This window comes from Chrysoperla carnea, chromosome 2 (assembly GCF_905475395.1).
Source record: "Chrysoperla carnea chromosome 2, inChrCarn1.1, whole genome shotgun sequence".
NCBI lineage: Eukaryota > Metazoa > Arthropoda > Insecta > Neuroptera > Chrysopidae > Chrysoperla > Chrysoperla carnea.
This window is the reverse complement of record NC_058338.1, coordinates 10,279,187-10,298,805: the sequence shown is the minus strand read 5'-3', so window position 1 is coordinate 10,298,805 and position 19,619 is coordinate 10,279,187. Positions and strand designations below refer to the sequence as shown.

At 28.1% G+C, this 19,619-nt stretch overlaps 1 protein-coding gene across 2 annotated transcripts in view; it reads right to left on the bottom strand.

Moving 5' to 3' along the window:
- The window catches only part of LOC123291848 (GATA-binding factor A-like), a 63,583-nt gene extending 54,191 nt beyond the window's left edge, over window positions 1-9,392 (bottom strand). For both annotated transcript variants that reach the window (XM_044872278.1, XM_044872279.1), the window contains exon 1: window positions 9,348-9,392. The gene's annotated coding sequence lies outside the window, so the exon portion shown is untranslated. The remainder of the gene's footprint in view (window positions 1-9,347) is intronic.
- Window positions 9,393-19,619: the final 10,227 nt, after the last annotated feature.

Genomic DNA, 19,619 nt, shown 5'->3' with positions numbered 1-19,619 from the left:
AGTTGGACTTAAGCTTAAGCAACTCTGAAAATTTTAGAGGGGGGTTGCCCGATTATTTAAATATATAAATAAATTTAAAAATAGGCATATTTAACATTAGTATTATGGGGAAACGACAGATGGATGATATGTTTTCATAGATTTCTCCAAAACTAGTCGGTGGAAATTAAAAGTAAACTATTTAAATTGAAGTAAAATTATTAATTATTGAAAACAAAAAAAAAACCCGTTGTGCTCGACTAATAAAGGATGTATGACCACCATAGTAGGGACACTTTAAAGAAATACATATTTTCAATTTTTATAACGAATTTTTAAGACGAAAAGTCAGAATACAATTTTTCGATATTTGAAGTAATTTTAACATGTCAAAAATCTTTTATATTTAAACTTTTTTACTATTTATAACGGTTTTACAAGATGGGTTCTACAGATCCAAGATTCAATTGATCTATGTTGCCCATTTACGAACTCAAACTAACTTTTTACGTCCTAATTTCAGCTCGATATCTCTTTTCGTTTTTGAATTTTCGATATAACGGACAGTCGGAAATGGACTAATGAGGTAATTTTTTTGAACATGTTACCAAAATTTTGTTCGGATTGTCAATATTTTTAAGCGTTACAAACTTGGGACTAAAATTGGTATACCTTGGTATATATTTCATATTTATAGGGTCTATAACAACAAATTAATCGTTTGTATCTTTCGAAAATCAATGGACTTAATCTTAAAAAAAGAATAACAAAAAACAGTCCATTTAAAAGTATGTTATATATTTTTTTTTTTTTTTGAAAGAAATGACTACAGTTAAGGTCATTTACAATAAAAACTAACATAAAACCTAGCGCCAGTAAGCCCATTCAGAGTCAAATTATTATACTTACCTTTTGTACCTATATATGTATAAGAACAGTATATTAGTATCAGTATCTAGCTAGGTATTTAAGACTTGAATGAAATCGTTGCTGGTTTGGGTTCCAGTCGAAGTACCATTAAAATAACTTACTATATCACTTTGAGTGCCTTTCTTTGTCATTATTAAAAGTAAACAACAACAAAAAACTATATCAACTTTTTATATTTATTTATTTTTAATACCTTGTATGTCGCGTCATCAACATTCAACTTTAAAGATGTGTCTTTTAACAGAGATACTTTAGAATAAAACGAAACTTATTTGGATGGACGTTAATTTTATCCATACAGGACTGTAACTAGGGTTTTCACATTTCTGGAGTTTTTTCATCCCAGGGTATCGGGAATATTTAGCAAAATACCATAATTTCTTTATTTTATGTTTATGAGTTACACATTTATATAAAATTAACAAAAAATTTGCTCTGTTAAAAAATAATTCACAAAAGTTGACTGATTCTCGTCTTGTTAGAATATACTTAAACTCTTTACATTATTAACTAGCTGACCCGGAAGACATTGTCCTGTCTTAACTCTGAATATCTTGAATTCGAATTGGTATAATCAAACAATTGATTGAATTAATTGTTGAAATACCATGTAAAGGCAGTTTTTAGGGGTTAAATTTAACCCTTCAATGTCCTTCAAGTAAACCAACAATAATTATTGCTTGGCATTCAATACTTATTGCTTGGCATTCAATAAGAGTATAAATGAAAATAAAAATTAAAATTATGCCAATAAATCGAATAAATTTTATTAAAAAAAAAAAAAATTTAAATATATAAATTAAACGTAATAAAATTATAAAATAATAATAAATGAATTAAATATTTAATGAATGTGGGAATTTATGTAATAAATAGATATAAGCATGTACTATAACTATATAATGAATTCAAATAAATATATTAATGAGTAGATAATGGCTAATTAAATTTAGAATAATTGAATAAAAATATATAATATAATATTCAAAAATATTAAAATTAGATAAAATAATTCAATAATTTTTAGATAATAACTTGATATCTTATTATTGATATCGTATTAGAAAAAAACCGACATCAATATTGAATCTCTATGATATGATATTAATATATATCAAGAGAAGAGAGTATTAATTTCTCTAGAGATGGGAATAATGAAGCTGTAAAGATACTTTGATTGCAAACATATAAAAATCATTTATACCTAGTGTTATGATTTCTTGCTTTGGAAGAGTGAAAGAATAGTAGGTAATTTTTTAGCTCTTCCACGTTGACTTGCTTTGCTAGTTCTAAACAGATGCAATGATGATTTATCTTAGAAAGACTGATTTTTCAGCTATGGTTTATGACAGTGCGGTCGTTTTAGAGGCTTTCTGGAAATGTTTACAACCCATCACCATCTTCTTGGAAGCAAAAACTAGAAGAACAACCTTGCTTACTATCGATTGCTTTATCATTTCGCTTATAAGTACGCGTTTTCTTTTGGTAGGATTTCGGTTTGTAAAAGCGCTTTAAGCGTTCTTTAGCCTGTATGACTATTGGATGTCGAACGCTTCTGAATATTGCTTGCTGCAGTTCCCGATAAAGTAATTGAACTGTATTTCTGCCAGTGAGCAAGAATGCTCACTATTTTTATATAGGGAGCCAATAAATCTATAATTTATATTACTTTAAGAACCTTTCATTGTTAGTTTGTCTCCAAAGGCCTGAGTGACAGAGCCACCGAGGCTTTTAGGAAGATATATCTCCAAAACAAGTAGTGTATTTTCAAATTCGAGATCGCTGGCAATTCTGGCTAGATTCGGTGAAAATAAAGAAAACTGAGACCATGAAAATAATCATAAACACTTTTAAAATATTTCAAATAATTTTACAGAAAAGAAAATATTCCTTATAGCTATTGTTGCGTTGTAATAAATTCGGCATTTAGTTAAAACAATGATTACAAAATTATGATGACTATAAAAACAAATATTTGTTAAAATAATAAATTCCAAACAATTTTACAGTACCAATTCGATTTCTAGACAAAGGTACATGTATATACTAGAACTAGTCATAATATAAAAACCACAAGACAAACAAACATACAAAACGAAAATGACCACAAGCGAAATTCTAAAATACATAAATACAATACTAATAAAAATGTTTTATTTTAAAATAAAATAATTAATTAAAAAACACTGTAAATCATTTACACAAGAGTTTAATATTATATCCATGTAGGGTTAGTCTAATCAAGAGTTAAGATTTTTAGTTTGAAAATTGATTAAAGATAAAATTAGTTTACGTTCTGGGAAATAGAGATCGATGAGTACTCTTTAAACCACCCCTTTTAATTCTAGATAGATTATCAAACTAAACCATCAATTAAATCTATTAAAATATAAGTAAATAATTTGCCATCTGCCGTTGAATCAATTTTCAATATTTTATGATCCTTGTGCACCTTATCGTTATGATTTGTTTGTAAAGCCAAAAAATTTTTAACAAAAAGAATGACATCAATGAATTTTGAGAAGACTCAATTGTATTTTTCGTCAAAATTTCATGTTTTTTCATTTGAAAAAATTAGTTGTGAAAGTGAGTTATCAGAAGATAAAGATAATAGAGATAATTTAAATTAAGTACAAGGAAATTGTGTGTTATGTCATAATAAATATCCTGATCAAACCAAATTTAGGTGTTGTACACATATTTTGAGTTGACTTCTAAATCCATAGTCAACCCAAGTTTTAAAGTGATATTGAAATTAATTAATATAATAAAATGAAATTTTTTTAAAGAATAAAACAAATATTTGACTTCTAAAATAAATACCTTAAATTTTCAGAAAAATATCTTCAATGTACGAAGATATTTATAATGTAAGAAGGTACGAAAGGATCATAGTCTCTACAGAAATGTCCCACGAACAAGTGGGACATTTTTTTTTCAAGTTGTGTGAAAATTTCAAATTTGAGTGCGGAAACTAATTTCCAACTGATTACAATGGTTTATTATTATATTTTTAACAATTAATAATAAATAAATTAAAACTGAACAACAACTTTTAAAAAAGTATTAAAAAAGACCTTAAACTCTGTTGTATGAATAGACAGTCAGATAATGACACACAAAGTTGTTATACAGGTGTCAAATAAAGAAAAAATAAAAATAAAATTGTTTTTAGGCCTAATTAGTATTTTGTTTTTGTCTTATAGTTTTAGAGATGCTTAAGATGCGCATCTTGATAAAGATCTACATTTAATTTAAGTATTAATTTGTGTTGGTTTTTTTAAACACTTTTTTAAATCGATAAATATTAAATTTATTCTGGATACTTATTGGTATATATAGAAAATTTACATTGATAAATATGGGCCAAGCTTTATTAAGCACAATCAATGGGATGATATTTGCAATGAAATTGGAAATGATATAATTTCTCCTGTTAATATTTCATTTCCATAATATCATAAATTTTGTCATCAAAGTTGTTAATCCAAAATTTATGCTTCATTTTACACGTACACCTGCAGGTTACGCAGTATTTAAAAAAAATAATTATGTTATTCTACAGGTGTTTATTATATTCAAATATTTTTATTTAGCAAAACAATTATATTTTAAATGCAAATTTAAAGACATATTTCCTACAAATTTATGAACCAAGTCGTGATAGCTTTGGTCTTTGGGGAACTCCACTAACTTACTGGCTAAATAAATTATTATATTCAGAGATTAATTCAAGTAAAATATGTTATTCTTTTTTGTAATTTTGATTATTATAGAAATTTTTGAATCAAGATGAGGGAACAAAAATTTTGTATCTTAAATGAATAGTGTCTGTTAGCCCGTTCAAATGAGCATGATATCGTCATATTTATGCTATTATGTCTGTCTGAAAATCGCATTTGTCGGACACTATGATTAATAATTATGAAACATTTCAGCAAAAGTGTTATATGTATGTATTAAAAAACTAAAGTAATGTTCGAGGTGGTAGGCAAGCTCATCAGTGCAGTATTACTGTTATCAAGTGGTTTTTGGATCCGACAAACTAGAGAGAAAGTCGCCAAGAGGAAGTCACTCTTGAAATTTCAAGTATGTATTAATTTGTAAACTGTAGTAAATTTTATTTTTTATTCTGTTGATTATTAAAATTTAAACTCTACTAATAATTTTCTTCGAGTCCCATCAGGTTAACGCCTTGCTACTTTCAAACTCTGTTCCAATGAGGCTCAATATTTTGCGAAAACCGATGGCTTAAATACAAATACAGACTTAAAGCAAATGGATGTTAACAAACCATAGTAATTTACAACAAGATTGTAAAATGTATGACTAGCCTATACTCTTTTAATGATCTAGTCGTTCCATAGACCACTCGAAACAAAAATAATAAATTCTAATTATTAATAATTAACAATTTGAATTAATCAGTAATAAATTGTTTAATTAAGTACTCATCCGTAAATGGTCGTGCGGCCAATGTTCGAACTCAAGTTGTTGGTGGTCGTAATTAACCGTACAAATCCATTATAATAAAAAAAAGAAGAATTTTTTTTATAAGAATTTAATTTTTGTATAATTTGTTTTGAAAATATAACCACAAATTCAAATGCAGGAAGTTATTAGAAAGTAATTAAAATATTTAATCAATTTGTATTTTAATTTTATAAATACCTATGAAGATGTGATTTGATTATCTCAATCAATAATAATTATTTACAATCAAAAAGTAAACAAACCACTAAAATTTAATTGCTTCGAAACGGAATTGAAGCATTTGGTTTGTGACCTTATTTTAACGAACCTACTTAAGTAGAAAATACCAAGCCTGACGATAAAATCGACGTTGGGTCAATATTGGATAACAAAGTTGAGAGTGCCTAGAAGTTCTTTAATTAATTAAGTATGCAAAGAATGACAGTCCGTTGAAATTGATACTCGTTCAGTTATTCAAATGTATGACAGTTTAATTCTAATAATTTCTGCAGAAAAGGAAATTTTAAGAAAAGTGACCAGCAAGCGTAGGAAATCATAATAGTTAAGGAATTTGAAATACAAAAAGGATATGGAAGAGGAAGCTAACAGCAGATGAATCGGGGAAAGTTATTACTTTTTCATTCAGGGAAACATTCTAGTTTTCATTCAGAGTGACAATATGTCTAGTTTTTATAGACATGCTTGAGTTTGAACTCCAACAGCGGAAAGAAGTGATCAAATTGAACACCGAAGAAGCTTAAAATAGAGCAAGTATGTTAGTAACGAAATATTCTGTCCGAAATATTCACCAAAATTTTTATTTAACAAGGCTAGCTCGGGCCGGAGAACTGCTCGAACAACTATAGTGATTTTTCAGGTTCTAAGAAATAAAGAACTTTAAAACTATAGAACTAAAAAATAAGGTACAGTACAGCTAATTGTCGAAAAAAATCAACAGACTTTTTTTCAAACAGTGGTTGAAATTTCATGAAATTATTGTTTTTTAAATCATGTATGACAAACTAAAACGCTTATCGAACGCTAATAAATAAACCAAATTAATTTAAAATTTTATCTGAAATATGAATTTCACCTGCTTTTAATTATATATTGTGTTAGATAAAATAAATACTTTTAATTTTTCAATGATATATTAAAATAATAAAATAATAATAAATATAAAAATTGTAAATATTATTATTAAAATTTTAAAATATGTTATATAATATATTAATCTGAATACCTATTCCTTTATATATATATATATTTATTTATTTATTTAATGAAGTAAATTAAAATAGCTAACTATTTATTTAACTATTTCATTTATCAATAATTTTATTATATAATTATTATTTATTATATTTATTTACCTATCTATTATTTAAACTATAATTTAACATTAATTGTATTAAAAAAAAAGCAAAAAACAATCATGGGGACTGTCGACGGAAGTGAGAACTTAAAACTTAAGAATAACTGGCCTTTGACGTGATCTGCGGCTTTTGGCATGGCCTTCAGCCTTTAGCCTGGCTGGAGCCCTCCAGCCTAATAAATATCTATTCACAATACCTGAATAATTATAAATAACAACTCAGTAGTATTCAAATTGCTGGTCATTATTCTAGATAAATATGGTGGAAGCGCAAATAAATACATTTGTATAGTAAGATGTAATGTAAAATATAATTTATATGCGTTTCCACCATTTATTTCTTGGGTTTTAATATTTTCAATTACAAAAACGCGATCACTCCAGTTTCATGATTTTGTTCACTTAAAAAGTGCTCAACGCGCCAAAAGAAGTTTTCTATAAAGTCTTCGACATTGAACCTTTTTTCTTTTTAAAAATAGCTTCGAATATCCGATTGCCATGACAGCACTTCGAATTTTAAGATTATATTGAATTCTTAGATTTATTGAGTAAACTTAGAAATCTACTAGAGTTTACTCGAGTATGTTTGGAGAGGGAATTTTTTACTCATAAAATAAGCCCAACAAAACGAAGGATCACAAAGTTACAAGTCTAAACATAGTGTATTTTTGTACATTTTTATTTTTGCGAGGTATATATAATATAATAAATTATTTCTGTAACCTGTTTTTCTTTCACATCGCGTGATCTTTCTTATTCCTGAATCAATTTCCTTGATTTATCCCTCATTTTACCCCTGATTTACTAATCAAGTTTACCAAGCCGATGAAAAATAGAATCACTGTCTAAAAATGTACCGCTTAGGAAAAAACAAGCTAAAGAATAATATTAAGATTTAATTTGGTTCAGTATGTAATTTGTATATCATATCTGTAATAAAATTGCCTATACTGATATTATGTATATTATTTCTCTACTTACATATTGCAGGTTAAAAAAAAGATTTGAATCAATAACTTCAGTAACATAGTTATTAATTCTAACCAAGCACAATTTTTGTGATATTTAAACAAAGTAAAATTTTGCTCATCAAAAAATATTTTCGCATATTTTCCAGTTTCGCAGGTTTAATTATGTATAGAAAATGTTAAAGGTTTTGAAACACCCGGAATATCTTTTTCAAAAAAAGGATCAAAAACTACACGGTTTTTGGTGACTCGGAAAGGACTATGGTGCATATATTCAAAGTATAATGTATTCAAAGAATTAAAACACATTTGGCAAAATTTTTAGCAACGTCCACCTCATTTTGACCACAGTATAACTGATACACTATCAGAATATTTACAAATTTGTTACAATTTGGTTTTGGAGGTTATTATTTTTAAATAAATTTATCAAAATATAACCACATATTTCCTATGTGGCAAATGTGTGGCTAAACACATAATTATCTCTTAAAAATATCCATATCAGTAACTAATTAAATTACTTATATAATTTGCATAAATTTTTAATCTCAAATTACTTAAAATAATAAAAACAGGAAAATTGTGATTAAAATTTGCGTTGAAAATATCAGAACTGATAACAGTATTTTCATCCAAACAAAAGTAACAGATTTAAATTTCATATATAAATGAGTTCTTCTCTTAATCAGGAACTTAGGGCTTCCAATATACGGTGTCAGAAAACAATTTTCAATTGTTAACCCAGCAGATTTAAGTTATTACAAAAATATTTAGATAAAGTCTGGTGTGTTTGTGCATTTAATTAATCAATTGAATTGAGAATTCAGTGACTTTTTGGATGATAAGCTTTTTAAGGTCTTACGCGCGCCAAGCCAAGCTTAGACTGGTCGAAATTATTTGTTTCTTATTTTCAACTATGATGATGACTTTTGTTATAACTTCATAAATGTAGACGCAAAATCAAAATAAAATTTTTCAATACTTGCCTTGATTTTCGAAATATCGAAAGCTAAAAAATTAAACAAAATTTTTCAGCATCACGGTCTACGGAATGCTAAGACCATTAAAAAAGTAAAAATTTTTAAAAAGAGTATTGATTTTTCATTTTAACACTACTACTGTAAATTACCACGGTTTCTTAATATAAATTTATCTATTTATTCTTTGTCTACTGAAACTTACTTTAAGCATGATATTTTTTGTCGCATAACACAATGAATTTTCCAATAAATTACTCTTTTAAAGAGAAAGAAAAGTACCCAAAGATTTCAAAAACAAGAGTCCATTGAAAATTTTGATCAAAATATTAAGAAATATGTTTTTAGAAAATGTTAAATATATTGCGGTAAAATTAACCTGGTTATAGAAAAATTCCAGAAAAACTTTCTTTGCCATAGGTTTTTATAAAAATTACTTACTTAGAGAAATAGAACCCAAAATGTGGTCAATGGCCAAATTAATGCTGAATCTACTGAAATATTTGGATTTCGACACTTTTTCGGTGATTATTTGTCATTTCTAAAATCTCAAAATTATCCAACATTTTCTGATTTTCAAGATCTTTTAGGTCGATTGCTACAAGAATTCCTGACATAATTAAAATAATAATAATTCCTTACCTTTACAAAAAACACAATCAACGGCAATTGAATCCAAAATAAAAATAAAATAAAGCACTTTTTTCGTGAAAAAAAAAAGTTTCACACAAATTAAAAATCCTGAACTAAAAATATTTTCACATTAATTATTTTCCAAATTCACTGAATTGTTTATTTATTACAGGATAATTAAAAAATGCACAAAATTATTAAAATAATCACAAACTTTTAATAATTAGTACAATTAAAACTGTATGTAATGTATTTAAAAATAATCGACGGTAGTAATAAAAAAAGTAACATGCGCACAACTGTAGCTGTAGCGTCGGAACAGCGTCGGTCGGTCGCTTATTCAAATAAAAAAAACCTCCAAAACAAAACAAATGAATGTTTATTTAACAGTTGAACCCGTTGCACTAACTACGAGGATTATTATTTACTTAGGCTAGGTGTGCAGTGGCCAGACTTAGGCGGTGTTGTTTATTCATTTAAAGTTTTGGAGGCGTTACATTTTCATATCACACACACACACACACATAAATAAACTTAACTACTTAAAATCCCCCACTATCTGTTTTCATTTTTAATTTATTACCATCGTATTTAAGTATATTATATTTACTATACGTTCTCAGTTGTTCAGTACATTACTTTTTACCAAAACTAGTTATCCCGGACTTGCTTGCAGTTCTTACTATATCCCCACCAGAGTCGTTTAACGATGTATTGTTATAATTAATTTGGCGTTAATTAGAAAGGTTTTGGAAAAATGTATTTTTGGTCAAATTTATTTTGTAATCAAAACATGTATTTTCTTTTATCTCATGAAATTCAGTATCTTAAGTTTCCAAGTGATTGTTTTTTGTCATACTTGGTAAAAAGTTTTAATTTTTAATAGTATAAAACAGACCATAGGACATAAAAGGATGCTTTAAAAAATGATTAATACACACTTGAAACATCCTGAGTGATTTCCCTTTGACGAGTCTACCAAACTCTCTGCGGCTTTTTTCGAAAGCTATATTTAAGCTATCGACGCGGCAGAGAATTTGTCGGATACTATGACCACTTGATGGCATTATTAATTATTAAACTAAATAATATTTTACTCAACAAAAATACTGCACCGATGATTTAAAATTCGATGTATATATTTTAAAAACGTTCTTAAGGTAGTTCCTCCGCGACAGTCCAGTCAAAAAGTTTTGGACTAATACTATCATTCAGTGCATTAACTGTGCTATGACTATTATACATATACCATATATTATTTTCACAAGACTGTAGTTACACACTAATTTATCTCCTATACGTATACAGACACACACTATGATATATACGTTTACCATTAGTTTCTATATCCTCTCCACTAAAAATCATCGCTAAAACGAGTTATTTATTTAAGTTTTTTATCGAAACTATATGGTAAATAATTTTTATTTTTTTTTATATATTTTCTAAATATAGTATTCTACATTATATTAGTTTTTCATAGAGATGGTGAACGTCATTCATTGATAAATAAATATAATATTTGTAAATTTGTGTATTTTTATACGCTTCTCCCATGTACACGTACAAATTGCGTCACTTTTAATTACTAATATCTCATGTATGGCATGGTAAATCATCTTCTAATTTTAACAGCATGTGTATTATGAATTAAATATTTTATATTCTGAGTTTTGAGAAATTCTTGAAATATCACTTTCGTGTAGGTACTACCTTAAGGGTAACCTTTCTATCTAGAATACTGCGTTTCTATGTCAGTTTGTTGCAAAACTACATTTCGTTATGTGTTTTTTCAATTTTTGTGTCCTTTTAGTCACTTAGTGACGAGGTTTATACCACAAATTGAAATGATTGGTTAGGAATATTTTCCGAAAGCGTCTATAGTGGAATGCATTTTTTAACTATACGAAACAATGCATCCAAGCTTTCGAAATAGATTGTTCAATTTCCTTGCAATTATTTTCTCTGAAAGCTGAAATCTAAGTTTAATTTAAGTTTAATCGTTTTTTTTTTTCATGTGCAAACATTTGATAAACAAGCCGCGATTGAAGCCACTATTTTCTTTACTAATAAAGGAAATAGTGGCTTCAATCGTGACGTAAAAGGAAGCAAGATTATGCCACTGTTTTCAATATTAGTAAACTTTTTTTCAAAGAGGAATTATCGAATTTTTCACTGTGGGATTACGGTATACGTAACCATATTGGTGATTATTTATTCTGAACTTTACATCAACCATTTTTTTATAGTGGTGGAAGCGCATGTAAGCCCTGTTAACATATCTGTTTATAACGAAATTAGGAGTAACCTGCGCCTACACCAGAAATACTAATATCGCTTAAGATATATTCATGAGACTGATATGTATATTGTAAAATAATAAAAATTAAGAAAATATAAAAGTTTAAATGATTTTGAATGATTTAAGAAAGAATAAATCAATTTTAAGTTTAAAATGTGACAAAAAGCAAGGTATAACAATGGAATAAATGAATAATATAAATCGATATTTCTCAAAAATAAAATCATGATTACTTGAAACTTGTACCAGCTAATAAGTATTTAAACTTTTAACAGAATTTCAAAAAATATTTCACTATTTTCAACTACTTTAAAATTATTTAAAATTTACATACTGTTTCCCTATGAACGCAAATAGCAAAACAGGTTGATGGATGAATGTCCTTAATATAAAGTTTTGACTTTGTGAACGAATCACTGAAAAAGGCTAAAGGAAATCAAAATAAAGATGAGATTTTTTTCTTTGTATGAATTCACATATCAATTAAATATAGGATTACGGGATTTAAAGGAAATTTAAGTTTTTTAGACCTAATTAGTGTTTGCTTGTGTTTATGAGTTATTCATAATGAAAGGGATGTAGATAAGGAATGACAAATCTAGATGCCTCTTTCCACCAAACTTCGACATCTGTCTTGTAAGGGAGGCGAAATGTTTCCTTCAAAGTTCTTCGCAGTCAGGTGGACGCCATTAATTTCAAAGAGATAAATTGTGTGACGAAAAATCCACCTTGGAATTATTTCATTTTTGGAGATTTTTATCTTCGCCCGAATTGAGGCGGGTAATTATGACTAATATTAAAAGGTTCACTAAATGATCTCGCATGCATTTTTCCCATCTATACAAGTTTTATAACTGTTTTAAAAAAAATATATATTTCATAATAATTTGAAAGTTACATACAGTTTTCAAAAACTTTTCAAAAGAGACACAAAAAGGTTCGAAGAAAAAATTTGCACTTGTGTCATAATAATTTTAATAATGTATGTAGTATATATTTATTCATAGTCTTTTGTACTCTTGTAAAATTTTTACGTCTTTTTAATTAGCTTATATTTAATTAAACATCAGCTTTTAAAAAAGTTTTCTTGGCAAAATTCAATATTATTCATGATAAAGAGTTGAAACATACTTCTTCTCCAAATAGGTGTTAATGCCTTAACCTGACCATGAAACGTAAAGAATTGAAATAATATACAAAATATTGATAACTAGCAACCCGCCCGGCTTTGCACGGGTGCAATGCTGATACTAAATACACTACAGAAAAACTATGAACGTTGTATATAAAAACATAGCGGCCCGCTCTGGCTTCGCACGGGTATAAAATATATAGCTTATGTGATTAAAATCCAGTAGTTTTGATTTATTTATTACTGCCCGTGGCCCGCATGCGTTAAATTTAAAGTAAAACAATCCCCCTTTCCCTATACCATGAAGATTTCCTGCTATCTTTGGAATATCTAAATTCATACACTACATTTTTATTTATTTACTTTTTACATTTTTAACTATTAACCTCAAAAATAGCAGTACTTCTCCACTATTAATGGATGTTATTATACATATAAACCTTCCTCTTGAATCACTCTATCTATTAAAAAAAACCGCATCAAAATCCGTTACGTAGTTTCAAAGATTTAAGCATACAAAGGGACATAGGGACATAGGGACAGAGAAAGCGACTTTGTTTTATACCATGTAGTGATTATTTTTTATTCAACAATCCAATTCTGATGGTTGAGGTTTACCATTTGAAAAGAAGTTTTCTTGGTAGAGTGATAGATATATGGTAGAGTAAATGGTGCAATTATACTTTTGTATAAAAAATTACACTTATACCCTACTCATAAGTACATTATAGATTTCATTATAAGGTAACATACTGTAGGTATCTATCTCACCTGAAAGATTTATCTTAAAAATAAATCTCTGAAATACCTGCCCATTTTTCCATGATATGTAATTTAATTGGTGTTTTATATTTCATATTAAAACACAGAGGCACGCCTTACATATATACCATGTACAAAAGCTATACTTAGTATAAGATCGTTATTTAACATTACAAAAAGACGTTTTGTGTTGTGTCAGCCAACATTTTAAAAATCGTCGTTAAAATATCGTTGAAAATATAATACACTTTTTATACTTAAGTCATACCTGTTTTTCATTCTTATCGTCTTATTTATTCTGATTCGTTTAGGTTTATTGCACTTAAAAATGCATTCAATTCTATTTATAGCACGGTTACTTATCGTTCTATAACAATGTCATTCAAATAGTAAACGCACACAAAAAAGCTCTGGGAAAATATTTTATAGAGGAACAAAGCTCACACGCAGAAGACATGAAAGAAAACATATAATCGGTCAGCTCCTGACAGAGAAACATAATAAATTGTTTGCCAATGGTAGAAGACATGTATACAAGTACAGGCAACAGAAAAGTGAAAAAATTACATTCATAACGAACTTCTGGTGCGACCGTTGATGTTCACACAAATAACTTTCCCCTGATATCTGAAAGCTTATTTAAAACTAATCGTTTTTGTCTACCGTGCTTGCTTAAAAATTTGATCAACACGAGACTATTTTCTTTATTAGTAAACTTATCTTCGAAAGGTAGATAAAATGAATCAAGATTAAAGCCACTATTGTCAACATTAGTAAACTTATTTCCAAAAGACAGAAGAGGAATTAAACAATTTTCGATTTACTGTGGGCTTACGGTATATAAACAACCATTGATGATTATTTATATTTTTTTTAAATATCGGTGGAAGCGCATGTTAACCCAGTTTAGATATCCATTTATACCAAAATTAAGTACTTATCTGCGCCTACACCAGAATTAATAATATCCCTATATTAGAATATATAAATTGCAGAATAATATTTTAGACCTTCATAATAATTGAATCAAATAGAAATTAGTTTCATTTAATTCTGAAAACATTTCGGTTGAATTATTTCAAATATCGGTTCGAAAAACACTATCTTTGTGTTATCTTTGATATTTCATAACATTTCATAATTGTAAATAAAGCATTTGTTAGTGTCTCTTGATACTTTCAAGAAGTTAGGATAAAACATTTATATTTAATTACTCTACAGTTTTATTTTAGACCAATTTACAGATATAAATACTGTTAAAAATCTAACTACATTCTAGATGAAGACTTAGAACAACACTTGGTGTACAAGATCATGAACAATACTAAATCTTTTAAACAAATAGACTAACGAGAAAAAATTTCACATTTGCAGCGAATCGCATCTGGATTTTTAAGAGTAACTTACATCACCTAAGTACCCAACCTAACCCATATAAAGTACACGAAATTTTGAAACAATTGTACGTTTGATTTTTTAATTAAATAGTATAATACCTAGCCCGGGACGAAAATTAAGACCGGAACCCAAACAAATCGTGTAAATAAAACAAACTTGCTTCATTTTCTCAGAAAGTTCCATTCTTTCTCTCAGATTTAGCTGAATTGCCAGCTAAGGAATTGTACTAAAAATATATTATGTATATAATGTACAGAATATAAATGTATATGCTTATACAGTGATTTTGATATTAATTGAATTATCAAGTTAGTTGCGAAGGAGCGATAAATTTGTTAAACTTAAATTCAAAATGTCTTCGACCACTATGTTTGTTGTTGGAAGAAAACTATAGCACAAAAAATACTTTATGATGTTGCGACTAAATGGAAAACTTGGTTTATTAAGCTTATTTTAAATGAGGTTGATTAGTTGGCGAGAGCACCCCAAATATCGGATGTATTTCTTATATCGAAAGATCAAATGTTTGAGTGATCATCATCTCATATATTTCAATAACCATCAATGACATCTATTTTGTAATAAACGTACTTAAAGCTAAACGCCAGTAATGCCACAGCATCAAAAAAATTACGGAACCTCAAAATACGTTTAAATTAGCTCTCCGTGTGAAAAATTTTTTATTATGGAAAAAGGTTTGTTTTTGGAGAGATAAGCTAAAAAAATTATTTTGATGTGATTTTTATTAAGTTGTAGCTATGTTTCTGTTCGAAAATAACTAAAAATTTAAAGTAAATTGCCATGTGATTGTTGTTTTTGTCAACACTTGGGATATCCTAATACCGGATACCTACAAAGCCTAATACTGGAGAACCGTAATACATAATCCCAGTAATTTTGAGTCATCATTTTCAAATATTTTGTTAAATTTAACGTATCTTTAATACATTTCGAAAATCTAGTAGCGTGGTTTCCATATTTGGTATAAGGGCTAATATAAACGATCAATAACCTCCTTTATCAATATATCTTTATCTTTTTTTTTTACCTTTACCTTTTTATATACCTTTTATCAATATTCCTCAAGTTTTAAGCTTTGAAATCATTACAAAATTAAGAACTGAACGCATAAAACTGAAAAACTTTTTTTGGTAAAAACACTGAACTTGATAGTTAATTTCTCCTAAACCGTACAGCGAATCGATATGAATTTGTCACAAAAGACGTATAGAAGGATGATTAATTGATAAATAAAATTTCAAATTTCTGGTATCATTTTCAATTTTACGGTATCGAAATACCTTAAAGAAAATATTTGAAATATTATAATCATCCTCTTATACGTCTTTTGTGAAAAATTCATATCGATTCTCTGTACTTTGTACGGATTATGAGAAATGTGTACTTTTTTTTGGTAAAAAACTGACTTTGATAGTTAATTTCTCATAAACCGTTCATAAAATCAATATGAATTTTTCTCAAAAGGCATATGAAAAAAGAATGATTAATTGATAAAAAAAAGTTCAAATTTTTTGAACCATTTCATTTTTGTTGGTATCGAAATACCTTAAGTTTACCACCATTTCTAAAAACGATAATCTTGAATTTGTTATAGGTAGTTCATAATTTAATCATTATCTGATAAACTTTCTCTTCCTTGGTTTTTCCTGTCCACCTGAGATTCCGTACTCCTTCATCGAAACCCATGATTTACCGACCTTAGAAAGAAACCGAATAAAAAAATAATATTAAGACGACTTAAATAATATGAAAAATGCAATATTCGATTCTAAGAAAAATGTGTTATATTTTCAATCTCTGAGGGAATTCGCTTAGCTAACGCATCTCCTACGCTACGAATATGTTATTTCAGTAATTTATTTAGAAAATAGGACACTGACCGAAATATAAATACTCAATCCAATTATACTTACCACATTAAAATAAAAACTTCCCCACTTCAAAATCAAAATATCTAGTTCTTCTATCTCATTTAAAATGTAATTTAAATGATTAATTATCCAAAAATAGATATTTTTAACTAATTCGTAGAAATTAGATTTTAAAAAGTTGTTTTTAAACTTTAAATAATAACTTAACTCTTTCAAAGTCTTCTGACTTTGAATCAAAAATTATAATCAATAAAGAAATGAAATTTGTCGATTAGTTAATTTAACGTACACCCATAATATTATAATATAAAAAAATAAAGATAACGATTGTATATCAATACAAGTTAATAAAAGATAGAAAACTAATAGTATTCATATAACAAGTGAAAACAAACAATTAGCTGAGTTAATTATTGAAAAACCATGTATAGACAGTGTTGATTACTCTGTCACATTACACATACATACATGTCACACACATATAACTGATATACCTATATAATACATACTATACAATTTGCACATAATTTACGCTCTCACGGGTAAATAGTGATGTTTACGAAAAAATGTTTGAAACAAAAGTTGTTAATTTTTTTATAAAAAACATTTTTTATATTTAAACTATTGTTCTATCTCTAACGGTTTACTAGATGGGTCCTACGGACTCAAGACTTAATTGACCTATGTTGCTCATTTACGAACTCGACCTCACTTTTTACGTCCATAGCAGGCTATAAAAATGTCTTTTCGTTTTTGAGTAATCGTGATGTCAGACGGACAGACAACAGGAAATAAACTAATTAGGTGATTTTATACCTATTGGCACCGTGTGTGAGTTTTATTGGAGGCGTTTCCTTGGTAACGATACACTACTTTAATTATAGAATTGTATGGATGCATATAAGTAAGTCTATGGATTGCATTTATGACAATGAAAATTTAATAATATTGTCTCACAAATTTAAATAAATAATTATGATAATTAACATTTGAAAAATAATATTTGTACAATTTGATTTCTTATTTTCACAATTTTTAATGCATTAAGTTTAATTAATTAGTGTTTTTAAATAATTTTAATTTGACATTTCTATAACATTAACATGTAAAGAATTGAAAATTAGTCATAACAGCCTCCTTTATCGCCAAAATTGTTCATTTGAAGCGCTGGCATCGATTTTATTGTCCCTACCATGACTACGCACACAACGAATACCAAAATTTAGTTCATAGCGTCCATATTTTTAAGGATTACAAACTTGGGACTAAACGTAGTATACCTTCATATATTTCATATACATGGTATAACAAGTGAACACACATACTATGTGATATATAAAGCGCTGTGACTGTAGTAATACTGTAGTCCATGGCGCCGTGTTTGTGTTGTAGATGTGGATGGCGCCATTGTGATTAGCCACTACAAGACGGTGCACTTAATTCAACATATGTATTAAAATATAAGTGTGTAAGTGTGTGTAAGAGTATATTATAAAAATTTTAACCCTTATAAATTCTGTGCATTTCAAATTTGATAAGAATTCATCTAATTGTTTTTACCTCTGAGTACACAGTGTACGAAAATGAATTACTTACATATGGTCCAAGAGGTTCACTGCAAAATTTCCAGGGTATCTGTTATATTGATGAAAACCATCAGGAAATAATGGTTTTTATGTTAGTAAAGAATGTGTGGGGTGATTGCCTGGATCCTGCTAAACCCCAAGAGACGGACAAGAAAATTTTTATCCTAAAATTCAGGAACTTACTTAATTACTGTGGAAATAAAGTATTTGACCAAGGAATTGACACCTTGTCAGTAGATTTATATGGGAGCCGGAAATGTTTGTCGGAGTGTACTTAACAAAGTCATATACATGCAAACTTTTGCTTTTTTTATTTACCCCCAACAAGGGTGAGAGAGAAGTACCCTACTTCTGGACACCACAGTCTCTTTACATTTGAAGAAACTCATGTATTTTATATTATGAACAATTCCCAACATTTTTTTTTCTGGACATTTTTTACCTAGCTTCATCGTTTTCGAGATAAGCATTTGAAAAAATAAAATGCGGATTTTCAACGAAAATTCGATATTGAGGAAAATAAAGATTATTTTGTGGTTCTAGTCAAAATATTTAATTTGAAAGTAATTAGATATTTTAGAAGAAAAACTAAAATTTTCAAATTATTTTCCAAAAAATCTGTTCAAAATCAAATACACATCAAATACAAATGAGTAATGTTCAGGAAGGCGCATAGATCAAAATCCCCAAATCCGCATCTAACTTGGTGCCTCTAGAAAGCTTTGCTTTTGCTATTTGGCAAAGAAGTTAATTATTAGAATCCATAAACAAACATTTTTTCAGCATATTTCAGAATTTATTCTGTAAATATTCAGAAAAATGGGCAAGAAAAGTTCACCCGGAGGTTTTATCAATTTCTGATCACGACTCCGAAGTCAGAATTCAGATATGCTACCGTCTCCTGGGATAATTCTTCCCCTGCTGCACAACAGTGCACCCTGTTGGTCCAAACATGTAAATATTCAAAAAAAAAGACCAAAAACGTTAATTTGATGGTTTCTGGGGTCTTAGATCATAATTTCTATATACTTTCCCCCGCCTGGGATAGATTATCATCTGCTGATCCAAAACAGCAGAGGATAATTAAATATTCAATAAAATGTACCAAATAAGTATACTCAGGAGTTCTTAGGCCAAGTTAGATGTGGATTTTAATCTATGCACCTTCCTGAAAATTATAAAAATATTGATCTGATAGATCGAGGTACA